This window comes from Rhinopithecus bieti, unplaced genomic scaffold, assembly GCF_001698545.2.
Source record: "Rhinopithecus bieti isolate Rb0 unplaced genomic scaffold, ASM169854v2 scaffold_4914, whole genome shotgun sequence".
Lineage (NCBI taxonomy): Eukaryota > Metazoa > Chordata > Mammalia > Primates > Cercopithecidae > Rhinopithecus > Rhinopithecus bieti.
Genome location: NW_016804536.1, coordinates 184,152 through 201,591, shown reverse-complemented (window position 1 = coordinate 201,591; position 17,440 = coordinate 184,152).

Sequence of the window (17,440 nt, the reverse complement as noted above, 5' to 3'; positions counted from 1 at the left end):
AGTGCTCTTTCCTACTAAATAATAAAATCACTAAAATATGAAATGACACCTAATATTATGTTGATTATTCCCACTACAGAAAGAGGATGAAAAATTACTTTAGTGTTAAAATCCAATTAGCCAGTGATTGATTTTAACTACTCACGCTTTAGTTTCAAAAAGCATGGCTGAAATACAGCAACGTCAAAATACCTCATTGGAATCCCTCATCTGGTTATTTGTGTCACTCTTCTCCTGAGTCTCGTCATGGAGGATGGCTGACCTAACAGGCGGTCGAGTCACCACGATTGTTGTAAAATCCCTTTCATTTTATTCAGGGAGAATGCCTGGTATATATTTACTTTTCATTATAGGAAAATACATCTTTATGGATTACCTCTTAAAAATCATGCTTTAATACAACCTAGAAAATTGAGTATGATTCCTCAGATATGAAAACAATTCCTGTATGGGGAAAGATTGAATTAAATTGGGATTTTACTAGCATATTGAGTAAACACTTCATCTTTGATATGTTAACACTACCTGGGCACCCTGAGAGATTTTTTTTCCTTCCAATTTATAAATTAGAATTCTGCTGTAGGTGTGATCAAGTATAGAGTTTTTATTTTGTGTAGTCCTATTCAGGTCATTCAAAGCATTCTGCCTACTACAAGAATCATTTTTATATATTTAGGCAAGTCAGAAGAAAGACTGGATCCAAAACACAGAAAGTTAGGTGATCATTTTTCATTATTATGATACAAAGTTCATAATTCATTAACTATTTCTAACATTATAGATAAGTATAGCTGAAGATAACTGTTTCCTATAGCTAACATATAGTTAGCTGCTCTGTAAAGTTAGAAGGTTAGAAATGTAAAACATTGTGAAGGAATAATCTTGTTGGCACTGGGAATGATTTCACAGAAAAGTTGGCTATAGGCTACTCAGGGGTCAGGGACCCACTTGAGCAGGCAGTCTGTCCATTCTCAGATCTCAACTTCCCGTGTTGGGAGATCCACTGCTCTCTTCAAAGCTGTCAGGACAGGAGTCGTTTGCGTCTGCACAGGCCTCTGCTGCTTCCCCTTTGTTGTTTAGCCGTGCCCTGGTCCCCAGAGGTGGAGTCTACAGAGGACAGGCAGGTTTCCTTGAGCTGGCTGTGAGCTCACCAGTTCCAATGCTTCCCAGAGGCTTTGTTTACCTACTTAAGCCTCAGCAATGGCGGTCGCCCCTCCCCCAGCCTGCGCTGTTGCCTTTGGTTAGATCCACAGACTTTGCTGTGTAGCAATGAGGAGGCTGCTGTGGCCTGGGGACCCTCCCGCCAGGGGTATAACTTCTCCTTGGCGGTGGCCGTGTGCTGTAAAGCGGCAGGTGTGTTGGGTGGGATGACTTGATTTGTTCCAGGTGTGTGTGGGTCTCAGTGTCGCGCCTGGCTGAGAAAAATTCCCTGTGCGCCGCCCGTGTTGCGCTTCCGCAGGATGTGAGGCTCCCTAATGGCCTCGCAAGTTATCAATCTGACGCAGACGGGCGTAAGGTATCCAGAATCTACAAAGAACTCAACAAATTACGAAAGAAAGAAAAAAAAAAAAAACCATCAAAAAGTGGGCAAAGGATGAATAACGAGAGCATTTGTTCATCAAAACGAAGGACATTTCATACAGCCAACAGGAACATGAAAACATGCTCATCATCAACTGGCCATGCAGAGAGATGCCACATGCAAAACCAGCAAGGAGATACCATCTCACACCAGTTAGATCAATCATTAAAAAGTCGGAAACAACAGGTACTGGACGAGGATGTGGAGAAATAGGAGCACTTTTACACTGTTGGTGGGATTGTAAAACAGTTCAACCCATTATTGAAAACAGTGTGGCGATTCCTCAAGGATCTAGAATCTGAAGATGTACCATATGACCCAGCCATCACCACTACTGGGTATATACCCAAAGGATTTTAAATCATTGCTGCTATAAGGACACATGCACGTATGTTATTGCTGGCACTATTCACAATAGCATGACTTGGAATCACCCAAACATAGCGCATCTGTGACAGACTGGATAGAAAACACATATACACGCATGGAATATTATGCAGCCATAAAAAAAGGATGAATTCTGCATACCTTTGTAGGGACATGGGAGTGCAGCTGGAAAACCATCATCATTAGCAAACTAGCACAAGAACAGAAAACCCAAACCACGGCATGTTCTTCACTCATAGGTGCGGAAACTGAACCAATGATCACTTGGGACTCGGAGAGGGAACATCACCACACTGGAGCCCTATCATGGGGGAGTGGAGGGGGAGGGATGCATTTGTGGTGGAGTTTATAGACGCTCGATTAATAAATGACGAGTGGATGGCTGACGAGTTGATGGGTGCAGGCACACCAGACATGCACAAAGTATTTACATAACTGTAACAAACTGGCACGTTATGCACATTACCAGTAAACTTAAACTATAATTTAAAAAAAAAAAAAAAAAAAAAAAGTGGGTATAGGGCAGGTCCTTAAAAGTTAGAATAGGATTTTGACAGGACAGGAGGTGGGACAAGCCCTCCTTTTCCCAGGAGAGTTGAATTAATTAACTCAAAGAAATATTTAGAACAAACTAAATAAATAGAGCTATTCTGCACTGCTATGTGCTAGGCACTACTCAAAGTATTTAAAATGTATTATTTTAATTCATCTATTAAAATACCTTTGAGTTAGGTACCATTAATATTTTCACTTTATGGATGAAACCCTGAGGCACAGAGAGATCACTCAGCTATTAAGTAGTAGAATCAGGATTCGGTCCAAGACACCGGACTCCAGAGCCCACACTGCTAAAAACAAGAACCCTGGAGCCAAGAGCCTGGCTTCCAATCCTAACTTCATCTACAGTACTTGGATTAGTGCCTGACTCAGAGTAAGTGTCTATAAATGTGAACTATTTTAATTATGCTGATTGTTATTAATAAGTTACTTCTCTGTGAATATGCATAAGTCATTCAGTGTACTACAGATGATACAAATATGATAAGAGAAGGCCCCAGTCCTCAGTGAACTTTCAGTCTTGTGGGAGAAAGACATACAGTCAACCCTCTGTATCCTTGGGTTTCACATCTGAGGACTCAACCAACCACGCTAGAAAATATTCAGAAAAAAAAAATAGATGACTGCACCTGTTCTAAACATGTACAGACTGTTTTCTTGTCATTATTCCCTAAGTGATAGAGTATAACAAGTATTTACATAGCATGCACATTGTATTAGGTTATAAATAATTTAGAGATGATTTAAAGTATAAAGGAGGATGTGCACAGGTTATATGCAAATAATACGCCTTTTATATAAGGGTCCTGAGCATCTAACATCTTACTAGTGGTTCCTGGACCCAATCCCCCTTGGATACTGAAGGAGGACTCTGTTTACCCCAGAGGTGTAATGGGCTAAGCATGGGAGAGATTATCTCCAATAGGAAGATAAAAAATCAAGAAAGACCCCAGTTGTTTTTGAGCAGAACATAGAATACATAAGTTTGTATTTGAAAAGGAAAGAAGGAGGGCATTACAGGGCAAAAGGACAGTGTGCACTAAGGTATTTTGTGTTAAAAATATTCAGTGTATGTTGGAGAATAGCTTCCCTTGTCTTTTATTTGCAGGGGGCACAGGCAGGGTAGTAAAAAAAAGGGGGGGGGGGCAGAAAAGCAACCTTAAGTTCAGATCTCGTGGAGCCTTGAAGAGGTCTTTAAACAAGTGAGTGACAGATCAAAGGCATTTTGTGAAGATCATTTTGGTGACAGGGAATACAGTGGAGGAAGAGAGGACAAGGGATACTATAAGCATGTAGACCAAGTCGGGCTTGATTTGTTTTTAGTTCCACCATAATAACTCTAATAGTATACTAGACCATTAATTTGTTTTATGTCACTGAACAAATCACTTACTATTATGTTCCTGTGTTTCCTTAAAAAAGAGAGCTGAATTGATAAGCATATGATTATTAGCTTATAGAGGTCATAAACTCTCTGTGCTTGACTTTAGGCTTAAATATTTTCACAAGTATGTTTTGTTCATGATGGTGATTCACAGATATGAATATCTTCTCTTTCTTAGTAAATTCTTATTTTCATTGTGTTTTTCTTCTCAAACTATAATTAAGAGAAAACTGTGTGTTTCATGCTTTTATATCATATAGAGATTAGTATATAATATAGACTCCAATAATTCTTATTTGATTATTGACAAGATAAAGTTCTATGCTTTGATTATGGTTCTTTTCCAGTGGGTTGAAGAATTTGCCAAGCCCAGTTTTTAGAACAATTTTGATGTGTAAAATTAGGATCATTTGTTTTTTTACCATCACTGCTTAGTAAACTTAAAAAAGATATTAATTTTTGTTTTGTATATTTTCATATCTTCCCAAACCAGAACACACACCACTAAAAACAGTGGAATAAGATATGTTTTCCCCAAAATAAATATTCAAGTTCATAGACTAAGAGACAGTTATACAAATATTTTTATTATGAAAATTCACAATGTATTATATTTTCCAAATAAGGAAAGCTGATTTCAAGCTAAATAGCTTCTATTTGGGAAATTGCATTGTGTCTTTCACATCATATTTTCACACTCCTTTTTGGACTATAGTAAAACATGTCTCCCTTGATATTTCAAGCCTGAATGTCCCTTAGATACTTTAAGATGCTACAGCAAATAAAGTCCTTTTGGTCTGAGAAGATACTAGAAGTACATTTTAAAACTAATTATCATTCTTCTGCTGAGAGTTTCTTTAAGAGCCACTCTCTAATTTCTGTCAAACATTTGCAGTTCTAGTACAAATACATTTATTTTTTTAAGAATTAATTCACTTGCATTTAAACTTCAAGGTAGTGTTTGCCTTTCATTGTGAAATAGAGAAAGGTTGTGAAGAAATTTCCAAGGAATTAAAAAATTAACTCTGAAAATTCTCTTTTAATTTTCCTGAAACGTAATGTGTCCAGTCCTAACAATCATAGAGTTACACAATTATCTTACGGATTTAGGATGGTCTCATTGTCAGTTCAGGCTTTTAAGGAAAAAACAAACCAATTCTTCAAAATAAACTCTCTGAGGTGATTGTATTGCCAGTCTAAGCTTTAGTGGAAAATTACCAAATGTCCTTTCTTCTTTTAGTCACATTTTTCCCCCATGAAAAACAAACACAGCAGCAATGAATTTACCTTAATGTTCTCTGCCCAACACAGATGAGGTGTAATTGCCTGTGGATGAAACATTCTCCTGAGTCAAGAGTTGCACAGAGACTTTCTACATGTAAAGTGTCTTCTTGCCTAATACTATTTTTTTTTGTCCCAGCAAAGGAAGTGGATTGGATTTAGTTCAATTTGTTTTTAACCTTTGTATCATAACATTTGTTCAAAGAGAAGATTCAGAGTCAACAATAAGTCTAATTGGATCATTTCCACCTATTAGAAAACATACTTAAAATTAACATTCGATACATAGATAAATATCATTATTTATAAAATGAGTTACGTGGTTACAAACATTTACTTTGCATTAGATTGTAAAATACTGAGGTTTATTGTCACCTTCCTACCTAAATAATTCATAGAAAGGGTCTCTTGTAGCCTTATATTAATGACCTGAATGGAATGAAGGCTACTATTTAGAATATACTAATGTAGCTACTAAAATATGTAAAGTTAGTTTCATTAACTAGGTTTACATTATCCATTTTTCTTATGACAATCATACTTCTTAAGACATACAAGAACATATCTGTTTAAAATTGTTGAATAAATTAGTTGCTTTTTTCTTGGCTTATTGTCATTTGACTGAATTCCACAGTTACATCCAATAAGAAGTTAAAAATGAAGTTTCTGTCAACTATTTTCTGCTAGCAAACATAGTGACTCACCTTCCAAATAAAAGCACATCAACATGAAATTTTCCCAAGGGTATATTCTAGGTCAGAATCTTTATGTTAATAAATTCCTTACTGAATAGTAAATCGTAAGAATATATTACCTTATTCCTATAATACATTACCTGCCAGCAGGTAATTACCCATCAAAATCTAAACAGAAAGGAAGATCTTGACACTAGTGACCCCTGCAGGTAAAATTAAAGAAAAAGTATACCATAATTGGACAAAAGATGCTACTACATATCAGAATGCAGCTAGGTAATACCAAAGCATTAACATCTATCAGTAACTCCCAATGAGATTTGTTATTATTATTTACTAATTACCATTGGAGATTTTGTAATTTGCAGAATAAGTCAGGCATATGTTTTGGGATTTTACTAGCTATTATTGAACACATTTACATTTTGCATATCAACTGTAATTTCTAGAGAATGCTGTCCAGATAGGCTCTTAAAAAGCTGATTGGAGTTTTTGATTAAGGAGTTAGAAGAGATCACAAATGGCCATCTGGTTTGTCTGCCTGCCTGACGATTAGTTTCAACAACCAGCTAACTGATGTACAAAGCGCTTAATGGGCAGTCTCAGGAACTCCCAATAAGATAAGCATTATTATTCACATATTATGGAAAGATATGAGTAAGTGGCAATGTAAGTGTCAAAGCTTGGAGACGCCCTAAAGCCCCTTCTCCTGATCATTATTCTATGGGGTGAAGGTAATATTTAGGAAAGGTCACCGAATGGATATGTATAGCCCAATTCCCAATGGAAGGGCATATATTTAATGACCACTTATTTATTTAATATATATGAAGTGCTTACTTAGTATATCATTTTGGGCTAGGTCATGAACAGGTTTTAAGAATATCCAACAATTAGCATGAAGAGTTTTTTTAAAAGAACAATGTATCACATTAATGATTTAAACAAATGCAGTTTGATACAGTAACTGATGGTAATAAAGACAGTAGCCACAAATTCAACCATTTCATATGTAATTGAGTCATTATTTGTAGTACTTATATCAACATTAAAATTTTGTGGTAACTTATGAGAGATATAATCAATTTTTATAGTGACACATTTCTTCTTGATATCTTATCTTTTTTTCCAGAAAGGAGAGTTATCTTTTAAAGTTTATGCTTTGAAATTTACTATTAAGTTTAGCTTTGTCTTTTAGGTTCCCAATTCATCCATGTAAAATATGAGACACAAACAGAATGTCTGTGTGGATGTTTCTGTTACTTTTACAAAATAATGATGGAGAAGTGCTGTTAAATATTGTCTTTGAAAGAGCTGACAATTAACTATAAAACTCATAAAGTCTCAGTGTCATGAAAACAGCAACATAAAAATAAAACAAAAGCAGAACATCTAATATCTTGGTATTTCTTTGATTTCTTTCATATAATAGTAAGTGTATCATGATAAAATAATATTTAAAATGATTTGATCATTGCATGTTGTATGCATGTATCAAAATATAACATGTACCCAGAAATAGTCATAATCATTATGTGTCAATTAAAACATGTACCAAGACTTCAGAGTGAATCCAAGTATTAAATGCCTATTTATATTTTTCCACAATTATTTGATGCATAGCTAATATATACCAGGCAATGAAATAGATATTATAGATAGCGTATCATGGTCAAGAAAAAAGTAATTCTGCACATTCACAGACCTTACAGTCTAGAGGGAAAACTGGTAGTAACCAGGAAATAAATAAATAATTAAGGATGTTAAGTGCTTTTAAGGAAATAAATAAGGCAGGAGGTTGGAAAATTACATGGAGAACTTGACTTAAAAAGAGTAAACAGAGAAGGTAACTGTCTTAATTAACTTGGGCTGCTATAACAAATACCATAGATTTGGCAGCTTAAACAACCATTTATTTCTCATAGTTAGGGAGGCTGAAAATCCATGATCATGGTGCCAACATGGTGAAGTTCTGGGTGTGGGCCCTCTTCCTGGTTTGCAGAGACTATCTTTTTGCTGTGTCTTTACATGACAGAGAGAGAGAGAGAGAGAGAGAGAGAGAGAGAGAGAGAGAGAAATAACATGTGCAAGCTCGCCAGTCTCTTCTTATAAGAGGAAACTCCACCCTCGTGACCTCCTCTAAACCCAATTACCTCCTAATACCCTCAACTCCAAATATCATGACGTTGAGTATTAGGACTTCAGCATAACAATTTTGAAGGGACATGGACATCCAGTTTATCACAGCATCCATGAGCACCCATTCCATTCCAAACATGCTTCTGAATTATTGGAAGAAGCTAGCCATGGAGGAGCTAAGGGAGCAGCATACACGGAGGATCTGAGGAGGAAAAGAATCTGTTCTTGTAGTAACTACTGCAAGGAGGCTAATGTGGTGCTGTGGAATGTGGCTGGCACCAGCACAGATGAACTGAGTTCATATCAGGCAGCATCTCATGTTCTATGAAAGGGTGTCTGAATCTCATTTAATGTGTAATGGGCTTCAGGTAGAAACAAACAGGGCCTTCTCTTGGTTCTGTGTAGTGACAGGTCATAAGCAGAGAAGAGTAAAGAGATTTTTAAAAGGAGAATATTACACTAGATAAAAGCTAAGTTTTGATATTAGAACAAAGTCAGTTATTTCCTCAGGTTTTGGTTAACGTAGGAGGTGGGAGACTATTGTCTTAAAAATACTGTGATCGTAATAACACTAAAATAAGAGGTTTGTGTCAATTGAATTGAAGTAAATATTGTTTATATCAGGTAAAGATATATATTGCCATATTATAATGACTTCAATCTGAGTTTGTTCTCTACCTTAAAGCAAAATAAAATTGTATCCCTTTTAATTGAAAATAGGCAGAAAATTTTTTATGTATACCTTCAAAAAGAGTAGTAGACAAACAAATGTTCCAGAAGGTAAATTAAGGGCAAATTTTTCCCTTCTATAATAAGCACAGCCTGGGTGTAAAATTGTAATGAGTCAATACATATGTCATACCAAAAGAACCAGTCAAGTCAGAGAGGAAAAATTAGCTGAGCCAGTTTTTTGGCTTAAGAGACAATTCAAAAGGTAGGTTTGCTGCATTTAACACTTTCTAAGAAGTTGTTGGCCTCACATAACTATCATTAGTTTATCCACTTATATGTAAAATTGATAGAGTAATAACTAATGGAATAGGATTTTGCAGAGAGTTGGATAAAAAGTTTATTACCCAGGGCCTGACACATAGTAGGGATTTGGTTTATAGCCTTAGTTGCAAGCCTATCTAAAACTAATCTGTATCAAAGACAGGGTTTGAGGAACGTATGCTAATTCATTAGCAGTTAGTTGGTAAACCAGAATAACTAGTTCCAGGTAATTTTTAAAAGAAACTATGTCAAACAAATCACAAACGAGGAAGCTCTGCTCTTCAAACATTCTAAAGTTTTAAAATTCTAACAAACGAATGCTAAAATTAGATTGAGAAGGTAAGAGAGTCAATGAAATTCAAACATAACTTTAAGTACTCTTGCAATTTTTCTCCTTGTTGGCATGTGCTTCTCACCCTCTTACATGTAAATATATCTTCCAAAACACACTAGGTTTAGGAAAATCAATTGAGAACTGCCATGGGTTGAATTGTGTCCTTCAGAAAAAGATGTGTTGAAGTCCTAACCCCTAGCATCCCAGAATGTGAATTTATTTGGATGTAGGGTCTTTGCAGACGTAATTAAGATGAGGCCATACTGGAGTAGAATGGGCCTTAATACAATATAATTGGTGTTTCTATAAGAAGAAAACAACATAGCAAGTGAGACACTGAGGTAAAAGATACCCATGTGACAATAGAGGCAGAGATTGAAATGATGCATCTACAACACAAGAAATGCCAGGGATTTCTGACAAATACCAAAAGGTAGAAGAGGAAAGTAAAGGTTCTTAACTCCATACTTTGGAGAAAGGATGGCCCTGCCAATAGCTTGCTTTAAGACTTCTAGCCTCCAGAACTGTGAGACAATATTTTTTTCTGTTGTTTATAGCCACTTGGTTTGTGGTTCTTTCTTATGATGGCCTAGGAAACTAGTAGAAGAATACAGCCACATGGAGATCTAGTTGACCGTAGTCTTCAAACTACAGCTGTTTACTCTATCAAACCAAAAGAGGATAAAAGTCATGTGGAATGAGATTATACTAATAACACTTCATTTTTAGCCTTAATTTTGGTCTGGTCAACAGCACACCTGAGCAAAAACAAAACAAAACAAAACAGGAAACAGACACCCCCACCCTTAATTGTATCTTCTCTTCTGAATGATTTATGCATCATGTAAGTGACAAACAAATGCTTATTACCGTCAGACCTCCAGAGCCTACACAGCTGTAGAGAAATCAGGTCTATTCCATTGACTTCATGCATCTTTAACAAAGGTGCCATCTGTGGTCCAGCCCCAGAAATCTCTTTTATTGGTGATGATGCATGAGACCAAAAGAACACAAACAGATTTTTTTTTCACACCCAGGTACATGAAATTGAGCTTACAGTGCTGTAAGTTAGGAAAACCTTGTTTTAAAGGCTGTAAACTGCATATAACTTTGTGAATATATTCATATGCATGATATTAAAATAGCTTATGTATGCCTAAAATCCTAGATTATAAAAATAGCACCCAGCTAAAAACTATTTTTTTTTTAGTCAATGCTCTCTCCTTCTGTGACCATTATAGTTTTCTGTGTCCTGTCTTCCCTGCACAGGCTTATTTGCCATCAGTCTTAATCCATTTTCACAAACAAATTAAGGCAGAGAGCCAGATGAGGGTATGCAACTCTACCCTCTATCATTCACTTCACTATGCCTCTGTCAGAATCAATAAATACTCATTCAGAGGAGGGGGCCTAAGGAACTCATTAATCCTCCTGCTCACTGCTTCCAAAATATGGGTGACTTGTTAGGGGCTCTCTGAAATCCACAGTGCAAAATATAGCTCTTGAGCACTGTTAAAGCCCTAGCAATATGGGCACAGAGCATGAGGAGGGGGCTTATCAGTGATAATTACATTGGTAATTCTGTGTTCTGTGATTCATCCATGCACAGCATTTTCCGAATAATGTCCTTTTGTCATACAGGATTATAGGTTGCCTTTGTTTTCGAAGACTCATCCAAGCCTGGTGTCTCCTCGTTGTTTGAATCTGTCCTTGAACATAAATAACACTCTGGAAATTTCCAATTTTATACAACACTTTTCAAAGCATGTACAAAGAAAGTTCTTCAAACTCTTAAGAGTGAATAGTGATTGCTGACTTGTTTAGAGTGAATACAGAAGGAGATGCTATACAAAAACTCCTTCAGCGATTCACGTGAAGGATGTGGATATGAACACCATAGAAATTCACACACAGTATTAAGAGTTAAAGGAACCCACACAAATAGAGACTTTGAGTGGATTTATATGCTTAGGTTTCTTACTCTCGTTGACCTTAAAGTTAAAAGTGTGATATCTTGGTCTTACTTTTCTAATTCATTTGTTGCCTCAGGTTTGGGGGACTTTATTGTTATTCCTCATGGGTTTTCTAACTCTAAGAGAAGTGATGTGAAAAATAACATGAGTCTGAACTTGGTAACCTCTACTTTATTTTATTTTTTTAGTTTGACTTGGCTAAAAGCCATTATAGCTGCTGTTTATTATTTCAAAATACCATTAATACTTACTAGGTCATTCATTTCCATGTAATTTTTTCTTTTAGAGAGCTTTGATTTAGAGCAATGTATGCATTAGAAGGAAAACATCAGATAATTATTTACTCAAAAAACAAGAGAGAGGAGGGTTGAAGAGAGCATATCCCATGAGATTTAAGACTGACAGATTAGCAGCAGAAAACCTTTTGTCTGGAAAGTAAGAAAATGATCCTGAGAACTAAGCACAATATACCTCTCAACTTGTCAAACCAAAGAAGCTTTATATGTGCAAAATGTCCAATTTTCTTTCCTCATATACAACTAACTTGAAAATTCATCTGACTTGGAAAATAACCAAATTGAAAATAAAACCTGTAATCATAAACATAACATTTTATAGATAAAGAAGAGATCATTGGATTATTCAGAAGTTTTTGCTGCCTCGTAATTACAATATTTATTTTAATGTATTAATTATTAGTAAAATATAACAAAGTGACAGCCTTTCAATTGGACAGTATAGAGTATCAATATTTTAGAGATATAAAATTAATAGCTTCTACTTTCTAGGGACTTCAGATATTCCAATAATAATGCTATGGTCTTTATTTAAAAAATTTCCTCTAATCTCCACAATAAACTGATAGATTTAATGGTATTTTTACATTTAATAGATGAGGAATCTGAGAATCATAGAGATTAACTAACTTGTCCAAGATCAGATATCAGAAAAGTGGCAGAGTTGGGGGTCACATCTAGTTTTGACTACCCTAAAGTGGATGTTTTGTCTACTTTGGCCAGGCAGCTTTGCAGACCAGATGTTAGAGATGATGCTAAGTCCTACCAATTCACTGAAGTTTTTGTATTCAAAATTACTTCCCCCTTCTAATGAAATGGACATAATTCACTTATTTTGCGACTGGATTACACTAAATTTAACAGTATGTATGCTTTCTCATTTTTTCCCTTCCTTCCTGCCTTCCTGCCTTCCTTCCTGCCTGCCTTCCTGCCTTCTTGCCTTCCTGCCTTCTTGCCTTCCCTCCCTTCTTCCTTCCTTCCATCCCTCTCTCCCTCCCTCCTTTTTTTCCTCTTCTCTCCTCATTCTACTCGAAAAATAATCTGAAAGGACTCATAATGTTATGCATGTATAATAGAACCACTAAAACCTCTCAAAAATATGTTATATCCACAAGTTTGTGTGATATCACTGATTAAAATTATAATAGAACTGCTATTGAATAAAATGCTAACAAACAATTTTGACACTTTATTAGTTTAGTGTTTACTCGTTCAACACAACATGTTGGAATTCCCCTATATTCTAGGGATCATGGGAATGGAAAGACAAATACATCACACATCACAGGCCTTTCCTTCACTACACGTACTGTATTAGGGTAATGTACAAAACTGGTGGGAATAGGTGACTAAGTAAATGTGTTCAGGAGAATTGAAAAGGTTCTACAGGAGAGTGGACATCTCAAGGGGTCATAAAGAATGTAAAGAAATTTTCTAAGAGAGAGGAGAGATGAAAATATTCCTGGAAAATGATGAGTGATAGATTGGCCAGCTCTGCAACTGAAGCAGGTGGTGGTCATTGCCAGGGAAGTGTTACATACAAGATATAAGGTGAGATAAAAAACCAAAAGGTGGAAGGCATGTGGTTATTATGTCTGGAAATTTTGATGTGACACTAAACCATGTGTAGTTTTTAAAAGTATAATTTGATACAATCTTTCACTTTAAAAAAAGTACAAGTACAGAAAAGAAAACAAAACCCTTTTCTGAGCCACTTCAGAGTAAGTTGCCGCCTTGATGCCCCATCACACAGAATTCTTTACTGTGTCTCCTATAAACACGGATATTTTCCTATATCAACACAATGCAATCATCAAAGTCAGAAGTTCAGCACTGACACATTTCTACCATGTAATTTTCTGACTCTGTTCAAGTTTACTAGTTGTCCTAATAATGTTCTTTACAGCAAACATATCTAGTTCAGAATCACATGTTGCATTTAATTGTCATATCATTTTAGTCCTCTTTAGTCTGGAGCAGTTCTTCAGTCTTTCTTTGACATTAATGAATTTGACACTTGTTAGTCTGTTTTCACACTACTGATAAAGACATACCTGAGAATGGTTAGTTTATAAAGAAAAAGAGGTTTAATGGACTCGCAGTTCCACATGGCTGGGGAGGTCTCACTATCATGGCAGAAGGTGAAAGGCATGTCTTACATGGCAGCAGACAACAGGGAATGAGAACCAAGAAAAAGACTTCTCGTTATAAAACCATCAGATCTTGTAAGACTTACTACCATGAGAACAGTAAGGGTGAAACCATCCCAATGATTCAATTATCTCTCACTGTGTCGCTCCTGCAACATGTGGGAATTATGGGATCTACAATTCAAGATGAGATTTGGGTGGGGACACAGTCAAACCTTGTCAAAGTTATTGAAAACGACAGGGCAGTTGTTTTGTAACGATTCCTCGTTCATGGTGTCTGATGCTTCTCACAATTTGATAGAAATTATTTAACTTTTGCAGGAGTATCACAAAAGACATCCTGCTTTTTTTCTCATTGCATCCTATCAGGTACTGTTGAATTTTAATTTGTCCCATTAATGACTATGTTCACTGTGATCACTTGATGAAGATGATGTATGCCAGCCTTCATTGTGAAATTCCTTTTCTCTTTTTGTAAATAAGTAGCATTTGCATGGGGAGATAATTTGAAACTATGTACATAACCTATTCCTCACTACATGTTTTTATTCTCTTACTTAATTCAGTGGGTTATAATCAGTTACTAGTTACTATCATTATTCATTTTGATGTTTAAAATGGTTGCAGAGTTGGCCAGTGGAACTCCTTCAAGCTGAAGTCTGTGTTCTTTCGGCAGCCCACATCATTCTTTGCTTCCTGTCACAGAAGGTTCTAGACTCATTTTCATCTTGTGCTTTACCTGCCCTACCTCTTGGATCTGCAATTTCCCCAAGAAGCCCTGGTTCCTTATAAAGAAGAGTGACATTCAGAGGCCAACATATGAGCACTAAGTGTGCTCACTTCTATTAGAGCTACCCTTAGGCTCTCTTATTTAATGTAGTTACAGAATATGTGCACCCACATATGTGTGTGTGTATATGTATGTGTATATATACATCCACACATAAAGTGGTACATTGTATTTTTCAAGATGGTTACAAGATTGCCCATCCCTTATGATCTTTTTACAATATAATTGTGATGCTCCTCTTCTCACCCAGAAGTCAGGTCTATACTATCCCTGTCACCTAACTTGAATCTGCAAGTGCTATAGACTGAATTGTGCTTGCCCCAAATTCATAAGTTGGACCCCTAACCACCAGTGTGATGGTAGTTGGAGGTGGGGCCTTTGGGCATTAATTATGTTTGGAAGAGTTCATGAGGGGAGCCCCTTATAATAAAATACACCAGATGTGTCTTAGTCCCCTTGGGCAGCTATAACAAAACACAACAAACTGGGTGACTTAGAAACAACACAGATGTATTTCCTACAGTTCTAGAGCCCAAGAAGTCCAAGATCGAGGTATGGGCAGATTACATATCTGTTGAGGGCTTGCTTTCTTCATAGACAATGTCTTCTCACTGTAACTTCACATAGTGGAAGCAGGGGGCTGGGGAAGCTTCCTTGGGTCCTCTTTTATAAGAGTACTAATCCCATTCATTTGGGCTCTGCCCTCGTCATCTAGTCACTTCTGTGTTAGGCTGTTCTTGCATTGCTATAAAGAAATAATTGAGACTGGGTAATTTATAAAGAAAAAAGATTTATTTGGCTTACAGTTCTGCAGGCTGTACAAGCATGGTGCTAGCATCTTTTCAGCTTCAGGGGAGGCTCAGGGAGCTTCTAGTCATGGTGGAGGACAAAAGGGGAGAAGGCATCTCACATGGCGAAAGCAGGAGCAAGAAAGAGAGTGGAGGGGAAGGTGTCACACACTTATTAACAACCAGTTTCGTGATAACTTATCCATTGTTGTGAAGACAGCACCAAGCCATGAGGGACCCACCCTCATGACCCAAACACCTCCCAGAAGGCCCCACCTCTAGCACTGGAGATTGCAATTCTATATGAGATTTGGGCGTGGACAAATATCCAAACTATATCAGCTCCCAAAGTTCCCACATTCTAATACTACGGCATTGGTGATTAGGTTTTCAACATACGAATTTTAGGGGGACAGAAGCATTCAGATCATGGTACCTGGGCTAATTTCATTTCTCCTGAGTCCTATGTCTCTCTTTTATTTGATTTATTCTCAAATGTCACTGAAGCTACTTCCTAATATTAGGTGTAAGAGAAGTAGAATTTCTGAAGTCATGCCTGTATGAAAATTTTTAAAGGATAATTTTTATATAAAATACTAAAGAAATTAGGAGATCACTACTTATCACTATCTATCCATCTATCTATCTATCTATCTATCTATCTATCTATCTATCTTTGCTTTTCTGGCTTTTCATCTGACTGAATTATGGCCAAAATACTAAACACATGATTGCAACTACTTTTCAACACCATTGAAATCACTTGGAATCTTTTCTGTTAATTACCTTTGGATTCAAAATGTAATTAATATTGAAGTTTGAAATAACATATTAGAACACATTCTCTCTAGAAATGGTTTGTACAGCTATTGAGTATAAATATATACATACAAATATATATATACACATCCTTGTACATATAGAGTATAAACTTGTATGTATAGATTTATACACAATAAATTGTGTATACATACATGATAGATAAATTCTATATACACACAAGTATTTGGAATAGATTTTGGGAACTTTTAAATAACCCTTTAGAAGGTAAGAAAGTCAAGAAACTTTGAAAAGCAGATTGAATTAGAAGGGCTAACCCTGGAGACACCTGGGTTGGGATCTTGTCATGATCCCAAGTCACCTGATTATAATTCAAGTCACTTTCTTACAGTTATGATACCTACAGATTGAAAAATCATTTGGATTAACATGAATTCTCTTTCAAAATTTGAATATTTCTTATAGGGTCTAATAAGTGGTGTCAGTTTACTATAAAGCAAGTGGCATCCACCTTTACCCCCTTGAGATTTCCCTTAACATCTAGCTGAGATGATCAGCATTGGAGCTGAGAAGGTAAAGATAATTTTCATGAGTGGTAGGGCAGGCTTAGGGCAGCATATCAAGCTAATGTGACTCTGGTATCAGTACATGGAGGTGACGTTTGTCAGGAAAATCCAAGGGAAAGAGAAGAGATTCCAATTGGGTGATTGAGAATTTCCTCCATCACAATAGAATAACAGACAGTGGCTAGAGGTATGAGAAGCAGGAAATCTGTTAAAAATGAGCTAGTTCAACTGGCTGTAATTAGAGGCAGAATTACCTATGGTGGTAAGAATGGGGGACTCCCACATACTCCAGTGGCTTCCCCTGCACTTAAAATAAAACCAAACTTTACTAGGGCTAATAAGGCTCTATATTTGCTTATTTCCTGAACCCCATCTCGCCTCCTACCACTTTCATGTCAGCTCAGTAAATTCCATCCACAATGGCATTCTGGCTATTCTGTGAACATACTAAATTTGTTTCTGCCTTAGGCTTTTGCACTTGATGTTCCCTCTGATGGGAACACTCAGCCCCAGATCACCTGGTGTCTTCTCTATATCATTCAGAGTCCAGCTCAGATGTCATCTCCTCAAAAAGGTCTCTCCATTTAAAATAGACACTCCCCACTTCACCAGCCCCCCCCCTTCCCATATTCTCTATCATTTCACTCTGTCAGTCTTTCCAGCACTTATCACTTTCTGAAATTATCTTGTTTGTTTATGTCTTGTTGCCTGACTTTGTCCTGACACTATAAATGCTTGAGAGCA